The sequence below is a fragment of the Alosa alosa genome, chromosome 5 (genome assembly GCF_017589495.1).
Source record: "Alosa alosa isolate M-15738 ecotype Scorff River chromosome 5, AALO_Geno_1.1, whole genome shotgun sequence".
NCBI classification, from domain to species: domain Eukaryota; kingdom Metazoa; phylum Chordata; class Actinopteri; order Clupeiformes; family Clupeidae; genus Alosa; species Alosa alosa.
In genome coordinates this window covers 5097595-5108090 of record NC_063193.1, presented here as the reverse complement: position 1 = coordinate 5108090, position 10496 = coordinate 5097595, and positions in this window count along the sequence as shown.

The window sequence follows — 10496 nt, the reverse complement described above, 5'->3', positions numbered from 1 at the left end:
TATTCATTAGATTATTCGCTAACAAGAACACCTCACCACATAACCAGATCTGTGCCTATTAGGCTGCATTGGGGCTCTCTATACAATCAGCACCTCCCTCGACGCAGCCAAGCCCCTCGTTTTGTATGATGTTACTCATTTAGGAACACACAGCGGTTCCATTCACATAGATTAATTAGGGTGAACACCATCTCTCGGTTGTTGAGGAGTAAGGCCATGACCTAGGCTTGGTTTCTCCAAGCTGCATGTGGATGACCCCCAATCGTGCTGACGGGATTCTGTCTGTTACCTGGCAACACTTTTCAGGGAAAAAAAAAATATTTAGAGGGTTTTTATTCTGTTTAATTCTGGCTTGACGCAGATGCTTAATTAGAAAGTGGACGAGGTAAATTTCAATTTGTGGCTGCTCCTTTGCTGAGCTTCTGTGTAGTTTGCAAAGTCGGATCTGCCACTCTGCCAATCTGAATGTTGTGTACCAATTCACCTTTTAGCCAGCATACTCTAATGCTATGAGTAATTTGGTCATGCAAGAAAAAGTTGCTGTGTGTGTGTGTGTGTGTGTGTGTGTTTGTGTTGTGCACATGTGTGTGTGTGGGCTTGTCATTGGTGTGTGTGTGTGTGTGTGTGTGTGTGTGTGTGTGTGTGTGTGTGTTTGTGTTGTGCACATGTGTGTGTGGGCTTGTCATTGGTGTGTGTGTGTGTGTGTGTGTGTGTGTGTGTGTGTGTGTGTGTGTGTGTGTTTGTGTTGTGCACATGTGTGTGTGTGGGCTTGTCACTGGTGTGTGTGTGTGTGTGTGTGTGTGTGTGTGTTTTGTGTTGTGCACATGTGTGTGTGGGCTTGTCATTGGTGTGTGTGTGTGTGTGTGTGTGTGTGTGTGTATGTGTGTGTTCTCAGAACATATGTGGCATATACTGTACTAGCAGGGGTACCATAGGTGATATGGACGCTCGCTCACAAGAGGTATGTAACTGTGATTAATTCCTATCACTTTGAATGGCTGCTAAGAGCGCTATAATGGACAGATGGGAAACACTGGAAATACTTAAATACTTGGCTGGACTCTCATGTCAAACTGAGCTGAAGAATATCAGCAAATGGGCGAAGGAGGACTCAGGATTATGCTGGCTCTAGCCTGCCAGCAGCAGTCCAGTTAACCTGGGATAGATGGTGTTTGCTTTGGCTCTGGAGCCGATGAGGGATTTCCATACAAGGCTTCGGCTTGCCGGAGGGGGCAGAGGGGGTGTCCGGCAGGGGTGGCTGATGATGGTGGGGGTTGGAGCAAGGGGGTGGTGAGATAACAGAATCCCTCCTCTCACAGCAGTGCTAAGCCCAAGCCATTCATGCTTTCTCTCCCTTCCTCTCCTTTTTCATCATTCCTTCTTTTGCTCTCTCTCCCTCTCTCTTACTCTTCACGCTCTATTTTCATTTTCTCTTTGTACGTCATTTGATCTCTATCTCCCTCTTTTTTTCTTGTTCATCCCTTCTTTCTCCCAGTCTATCTGTTTTTCTCTCCTACCCTTTTTTTCTTTCCCCCTCTGCTTCTCTCTCTCTCTCTCTCTCTCTCCTGCTCCCTCATCATCTCTCTCCCTGTTATGCACTCTCTCTATTTCTTTCTCAGAGGGGGCAGCGTTATTTACTCTTCCATTTCTCATTGGCCCTTTTCTGTCTTGTCACTTATACATGCGATTGCTGATGGCCCCAGCCTACTTCAAAGGACTAACGGGATCCCTTCCTCCTCACGGCTGAGAGGAAGACATCCACTGTCTCGGCAGAGGGTTAATCTGCTGATGACTGTGACAGCTGCTCCACTTAATGCCACTGTAAGCGTTATGAGTCGGCCCTGCACAATTCATGAGCATTCTGGAGAAACTTGCGTCATGTGTTATTTATGAAGAACGGCGGTCATTTGGGAGAAGGCGGTGGAAGGGTTTGACGTCACGCATGCCAATTAAACCTCTGCTTAGATCAGAGCAGAGCAGCCCTAGGGTTGCGGATCCTTTCTTGCTCGGGAATAAAAGTGACATATTTATTTTCATTGGAAGAAAAGTTAAATCAGTTTTCTTTTCCAACAACAACAAATATATATATACAGTATGTGTGTACATATGGTATATATGAAAGGACATGTAGCCTATAGAAGGTTCCAGAGGCAATGCTGTCATGCTGAGAAGGTCATTTATATTTATATTTTTTTGATGTTTAGCAAGGAAAATATAGCAAATATAACTACAAGAAACAATGACCACTATGAGCTTGTGATATGACACTATGAGCTTGTGAAAAATCAACATAAATAAATATTGATTCAATTTCATTTTGATTAGCTATACTACTTTATTTCATAGCATTCACAAGGTGAGTGAACCTATGCACATTTTGTGCTTACCTAACGATCGTGACTTCCATGTCCTCATGATCACTTATTGTCAGCCTGGAGGCAGAAGTGAATCAAGCTCTTCCACCTTTGATGAGCATATTAAACTTTTATGGTTGGCCATAAAGCTTTCAAAAACAAATCAACGCAGTCAAAGACACTTCCCCCATCACCCTGCAGTGGCTGTACTACCCTAGGAGTCCCTGAGAGCCATCTTCAGCACTTTGTAGTCATTTACCTCACAGCATTATTGACAGTGTTGTGTCTGCATGACTTTCAGTTAGACCTCTCATGCCCCTCAGTGTCCACGACCCCTCCTCCTTCCAAAGGTCAATGGTGTGTGTGTGTAAGGGGGGTTCAGTCTTTATTTAGTCCTCCAAAGACCACAGGCTGTGATGTTGTGGCTGGAGGGGTAGTATAGACCATCAAGTCAATGGACCAATACAGATGATCACTGATGATGCCCCGGGGGCAATGGTATTGAAGTGCACTTCATATCCAGTTGTGATGGCTGTTAGGGTGCTATCGCTACTCAGGGTCATTTAAGTTCAATTTGATATTTTTATTCTGCAATTTATACAGAGAATGATCAATTATCACTGGCCAGAGGACACAGATGACATTTAATCACTATATATATTTTTTTTTATTAAGTATAGGTTTAACTAAAATCATTTGCCAGCCCTGTATATATATTTACATAATTGATGATAGTGTAGCACCCTCTGTCTGTCTCACACAATACTCATTCTGTAATGAGATCATTAAATGTTCTTTAAAAATAGACTAAATGTCCCATGACTCATGAACTATGTATCTATGATTATGTGTGTAATGTCACTTTATTTGTGAGCGTAGATTAGTTTGGGACATCAGTCACACTAACAGACACACAACAAACCATAACAATATGCTGGTTAACTCAGTTCGGTTAAATGGCACAACCGCCCCAACTTCATCATCAGTTCTATGGAAGCACAATGTAGACCAGCAGGGGAAAGTGTCACAATGGAGTTTCGACTTTTTTTCCTGTTCTGTTTTTTTTTCCGTTTTGCTCCTCCCGTAACGTTTCACAAGACGTCAGCAGAATCGCATCCTGGCCAAACAAGCTGCGGCCCACGTCTCCCGCGCCTGCCCACCATCTCCTCATTATCTGTCTGCTCCATGTGTCCAGAACACTCTGGTGGTTGTGACCAATTGCCTCAGCTGCACAGCCGTGGCCAGTGAAAGCCGAAAGCCACAGTGAAATTTTGTGCGCGGGTTACTGAAGAAAACTCGGCTGTGTACAGCGGCCGAGGACACATCAGCCCCCCGTCACGTCTTTCTCTCTTTTTTAGCTGAAGAAATGCCTAGCATAGGGAGATCAGAGTAAACAAGTTCTGGGCAATGTTTACAGAGATGTGTTTGGACGGGATAAATAGTGGCCCCGTGCGCCATTTTTCCTCTGGCTGGTCCCAGAGCTACGTCTTTCTGTCATCTTTCTCTCTCTCTCTCCTTCTCTCTCTCTCTCATCTCTCTCCCTCTCTCATGTCTCTCATTTTTCTAACTCTTTATTTCTGTTCTCTCTGGCACCCTCATTTCCATATAGAGGCAAACATGGTCATCTATGGAGTTCGTGGGGGAGGAAGAGAAGGATTAGTGTCTCTGGTATGTGTGATGGGGGTGTGAAATGGTGGGCTGCCATTTTATAAAACAAAATAACTTTGTCTTGACTTCACAAAACATGTTTGCTTCTCCAGGCATTTGCTTGAACACACTACTTTGTCTACACTCAAAAAAGGAAAGCAATGATTTCAATTCTGACATAGCACATAGTGGTAAAAGTAAAGGGGCTTCACACATTCAGGGAATGTGTTTAAGCCATCTAATCATCCAGATGGAGCTTAGCAGTGCACACTGTCACATCCCCAAATCATGACAAAAACATCATGCTCTCTTGTTATAACCTGCCAAATAAAAAGTACCATATGCTGGGCTTCTTTGACAGTGACCAGAGCTCTCTTCAGCATGTGTGTGTGTGTGTGTGTGTGTGTGTGTGTGAGAGAGAGAGAGAGAGAGAGAGAGAGAGAGAGAGAGAGAGAGAGAGAGAGAGAGATGTAGCCTGAATCAATGTTTGGGGCTGGAGCACTTTTAAGAAACAGCTTTTGGTGGGCTTTTTTTGTGTCTTTATCTGCATGGCTGTGTCTGTGAGGCTCCCTGTGCCAAATGTATTTTGCTTTTGGAAAGAAGAAGATCAAACAAGGGAAGTGACAGGCAAGCCATATGATGGTGTGTTACCAAATCCTTGTAGTTGAATAAAAGTGGTCCCACAACATGAAGGAAAAAGAAGGAGAGAAGGTAGATAAATAAGACATGTTTTTATATCCAAACACTAATGTCAGGGAGTGTGAGTATGAGGAGGAGGAGGAAGAAGAGGAGAGTGGATGATATCTGGCCGAATGGCAGATGAGACCTTCGACATAGAGTCCTAAAGTAACTATACCTTTACATCAAAGGTTTTACATGTTTTTTTTCTTTTAGTTGAAAACATATAAAATGACAGAATACGATAGAACAACCATTTTGGCACAATGTCAATAATGCCTGTGCTCTGTGTTGCCCAGATATCCACTGAAGTTGGCATGCAAAGCAGCTAGCATCAGCCTAACTCTCCTGTAATATCACTCTGTGCCACACGTGGCAAGTCAATGGACAAGTGATGTGTGGCAAGACAACTCCAAGCCTACAAAACTCCACATGGCGCCTTCATCAGCCCAGGGCTACCTCCAACCATTTGTTACAATGAAGTTAGTGGCACAGCCAGGCAACAGCAAAGGCAGTTCTATCCATCAGGGGCTTAACAAGGGTTAAATGTCTGTGCCCATCTCTCAAGGACAGGATTTACAACAAAGGCCAGTTTTAGAAGTAGATTTAAAGGCAGAGAGAATGTTCACTTCCTGAGAAGGTTTAGTAAGATTACTAAAGGGGTTAGAGGGGGGCTCCACAACAAAAGGCTTTGCTTCCTACCTCACTTGACACTTGGTGTAATAGATAGAGATGCAGACTCTTTGTAGAGTGTCAACATGGGCTATCCAAATAAAACAATTATATAAATATATATATATATATATATATATATATATATATATATTAAGTATCAGTTATTGAACTTGCATGTTGTGACTTGACAATACAGCTGTGTTGTTTGAGGGATCAACACTCAGATCCCATATGTACGTTATCAGCGCCATGGACAAACCGCAGATAGCAGACGCTGTGGTATTTATCAAACTTTCACTTCATCAGGTAATCTCCGCCTTTCTACGCCCCCTACCGCTATTTACGAAGGTCCATAACTGAACAGTGTAGCCTACAAGCGCAGTTGAATGAAGTTAACTGATGACAACATTAAAAAGAATCAAACGTTTAGCGATCATGAAATAAAACAATACATGATACGATGTCAACAAGCAGGGAGATAATGAAGATCAGTAGTTCTACTCAAACCCCTTGTGCACGTAGGCTATGGAAGATTGGTCAAATCTAGCAAGTAGGAAAGTTTAAGTGGATGATGTGAAAGTGAAAGTAAGACAAAGGCATTGAACGAGCAGTCTCCAAACAGGTCTCTGACTTCCTTTCACAGAACAACCTTCTGGATCCAAATCAGTCGGGGTTCAAAAGCGGCCACTCTGCCGAAACGGCTCTGCTGTCTGTAACAGAAGCCTTAAAAGAAGCCAGGGCGACCGCTCGGTCATCAGTACTCATTCTGCTTGACTTATCGGCTGCCTTTGACACGGTTAATCACCGCATCCTTCTCTCTATACTTGCTAACATGGGAATCTCCGGTTCTGCTCTCTCCTGGTTTGAATCCTACCTCACAGGACCTTCGTTTAACGTTATCATGGCTTGGTCAGCTATCTGCACCTCACCATCTCACCACAGGGGTCCCCCAGGGCTCAGTGCTGGGCCCCCTTCTCTTTGCCATCTACACCACCTCCTTGGGACAGATTAGATAGATAGATAGATAGATAGATAGATAGATAGATACTTTATTGATCCCCAGGGGAAATTCAAGGTCTCAGCAGCATACATCCAACACAAACACATTCTTTAACAGCAGAAGAGTAATTAAAGTATATAATATAAAAACACAACTAAGCAGTAAGGACAGTAGAAGATAAAGAATATGCTAAATATACTAAAATACAAATTATACTAACACTTAATACAATATATAAAAATATACTAAAATACAAATAACAAAATTACAAATTATACTAACACTTAATCTAAATCAATTCTAAAAACAGTATCCACATAGTGGTGATTAACAGGACTGAGCCTGTGATTCTCTGTGCATAGTAAGGTATGGTAAGGTGCTCTAAGGTGCTCTGTGTGAATGAGTGTCATGGTGGTAGTGCAATGGTGATAGTGGTCATGGTGATGAATGCAAATGAGTAAGTCAACAGTGCAACAATGCAGAAATAAAGTAAAGTCTGTATATCTATATATTTAACTATTTAAGAAAATGTATAAGTGTGGCCACAGTTCGGCTGTGGCATGGAGGGGGGGTTATGCATATGTGCTAATGTGCTAATATAGCACGCAAACAGTGAGGCATAAAGACAGTGGTACAAGTGGCTAGTGGACAGACAGTACCAAACATGGAGGGGATGAAGAGGCAGACAGACTATGCAGAGAAGTCTATCTCTCCTCTTCCCTTAAGTGAGGCATTGAACAGTTCAATGGCCCTGGGGACAAATTACTTTCTCAGTCTGTCAGTTGTGCAAGGCAGTGAGCGAAGTCTCCAGCTGATCAGGCTCTTCTGTTTAACAATAGTGCTGTGGAGTGGGTGACACTCATTGTCCAAGATGTTGATCAGTTTGTTCAGGGTCCTTTTGTCAGATAGTGAAGTGATACACTCCAGTTCAGCTCCCACTACAGAGCAGGAGCTCCTCAGGAAGTACAGCCTGCTCTGCCCTTCCTTGTAGAGTGCATCAGTGTTGGCTGACCAGTCCAGTTTATTGTCCAGGTGGAGACCCAGATACTTGTAGGTGCTAACCACCTCCACATTGACCCCATCAATGTGAACTGGTAGCAGAGTGGGCCTAGACCTGCGGAAATCCACCACCATCTCCTTGGTCTTTGAAGTGTTAAGTTGAAGATAATTGAGTTTGCACCATTGCACAAAGTCCTCCACCAGGCTCCTGTACTCCTCCTCCTGCCCGTTCCTGATACACCACACAATTGCAGTATCATCAGAAAACTTCTGCATGTGGCATGACTCTGTGTTGTAGCAGAAGTCAGATGTGTACAGGGTGAACAGGACTGGAGAGAGCACAGTTCCCTGTGGCGCTCCGGTGCTGCAGATCACAGTGTCAGAGAGACAGTTCTTCAGTCTGGACGAACTGTGGTCGCCGGGTCAGGTAATCTGTAATCCAGGTTACCAGGTGAGCGCCCACACCCATCTGCAAGAGCTTGTCTCCCAATCTGAGGGGCTGGATGGTGTTAAAAGCACTTGAGAAATCAAAGAACATGATTCTCACAGCACTTTTCCCCTTGTCCAGGTGGGAATATGTCCTGTGTAGAAGATAAGTGATGGCATCGTCCACGCCCACTTTCTCCTGGTAAACAAACTGTAACGGGTCTAGTGCATGGCGTGCACCTGGGGGTCTGAGCATGCCTAAGACCAATTGCTCCATTGTCTTCATCACATGTGATGTAAGAGCGACAGGTCTGTAGTCATTAAGCTCACTAGGTGTGGCTTCTTAGGGACAGGGGTGAGACATGATGTCTTCCACAGTGTTGGAACTTGTCCAAGGCGTGAGGGCTCAAATTGGAGATGTGCTTCAGTGGTTCCCCAGTTCAGCAGCACAGGCCTTGAGTAGCCTTGGGCACAGTCTGTCAGGCCCAGCTGCTTTATTGCTGCGCAATTTCTTAAGTTGGACTGTCACTTGATCCTTTGTAATGGTGAGGGGTGTAAGGGGAGGGGAGGGGGAGGGGTGCATCTGGGATCTGTGTGTCTGATGGCTGTTGACTGAGGTCGTTGTCACCTCATTGTTCGTGATCACCATGTGGGGAGGGGTGCAAAATCCAGTGATGGTGGGGGGTGATAGCCTGTGATGATGGAGGTGAGTGTTGTTGCTGGTATTGAGGGGTGTGAGGGTGGGGGCTGGGGGATGGTGGACAGACCACCGCCATTGGAGCTGGAGCAGGGGAGTCAAACCTGTTGTAGAAGTGGTTCAACTGGTTCGCCCTGTGCAGGTCCCCCTCCACAGAGCTGCTGTTCTTCTTCAGGCCAGTGATAACCTTCATGCAGATTATCCGTTCGCATGGCTTCTCATACCACTGCTATGCAGACGACACACAGCTCTATCTGTCCTTTCCACCTGATGACCCCTTGGTTTCAGCACGGATCTCGGATTGCCTCTCAGACATAGCTACATGGATGAAGGCACACCACCTCCAGCTGAACCTCTCAAAGACTGAACTGCTGGTCCTCCCAGCTAAACCTACCATACACCACGACATCAACATCAAATTTGACTCCCTGTCTGTTTCACCTACCAGGACTGCAAGAAATCTAGGAGTTGTTCTCGACAACCAACTAAACTTCTCAGATCATGTTGCCTCAGTCGCCGTTTCACACTCTACAACATACGGAAAATCAGGACTTACTTGACTCAAGATGCTACCCAACTTCTGGTTCAGGCAATAGTCATCTCACGACTTCGACTACTGCAATGCCCTCCTGACAGGTCTCCCAGCCTGCGCAGTGAAACCACTTCAGATGATCCAGAACGCGGCGCTGGTCTACAACGAACCCAAAAGGGCACATGTTACCCGCTGCTCATCCAGCTACACTGGCTACCTATGGCGGCCCGCATCAAATTCAAGGCTCTAACGCTTGCCTACAAAGTAGTCTCCGGTTCTGCTCCCACCTACTTGAATGCCCTCATACAGACATATGCTACCTCAGACCGCATGCGCTCCTCAGACTTAACGACGCCTAGCTCTACCACCGTATGCTCAAGCCAATCCAAACTTTTCTCATCTGTTGTTCCTCATTGGTGGAACACACTGCCAGTTCCTACAAGGGCAGGGACATCCTTCTCCATTTTCAAAAAACTCCTGAAGACCCAGCTCTTTAGAGAACATCTCCTCTCATAGCAACACTTACAACAAGTCTTACTGATCCTAGCACTCACCAGCCGTCTTAAACTGACAAGTAACTGTTAAAAAACAGCACTCACTGATGCACTTATTCTTACTGTACTCTAATGTTTTAAATTGTCCTAAAATTGTTGAGAATTGCTCTAAAACTTAAACTGTTTACCATGTTGTTAGTCGCTTTGGCTAAAAAAGCGTCAGCCAAATGTAATGTAATGTAATGTAATGTAATGACATTCGAAAGGCCAACGAAAGTTAGGTTGCTTTTGATATAAACTGGTGCTCTAAATTCTGTTGTCTTTGAAAGGTTCTCTTATTGAAGCATTTAACTAGCCTGGCTAGCGCCACCACTTCTCAATGACAGGTGGTCTGGGAACCAAACGTTAATTTTCTCGTATTTGAAAAAAATGCCCAGATCCGTTTATTGGGTGCCACGGATGTCTATCAAATGCGTCTGTGAATAGCTCATCATCGTCTTGCTTTCCCCCTTGTTCTGTGATTGGTCCCCTATCTCAGGCGAAAATTTGCTCCATGGTCTCCAGGCTGCCTTAGCAGCGTGAATCAAATCGCGCGCAAGGCAGCATGGGAACACCCAGGCTAGCATTTAACCGCAATTTGGATTAACACCTGCTTCTACAAGGCGGAAGTATTTAGGCGCAGAATAGATTGTGCGCTTTCACAGGCAGTTTTTGTACATACCGCAGAATACATAATTAAGCGCTCTTTACGCTTCCCCTCCCATCTCTTTACGGTAAACTCCCACTATCCCCTTAACCCTCCCATGAATGCATATGCATGACACGCAGAAGCGCAGTTGGCCATTTTCAGCTCCCACGACAGGCAGTCTGCTCAGTGCGACCTGATTATACATACCTCGGCATGATTTTACGTGCACGTTGCGAAACAATACGCCTGAAGTGAGCGTAAAAGTGTTAGTACATCTGGCCCTGAGAGTCTACAGAGGTCAGGAAA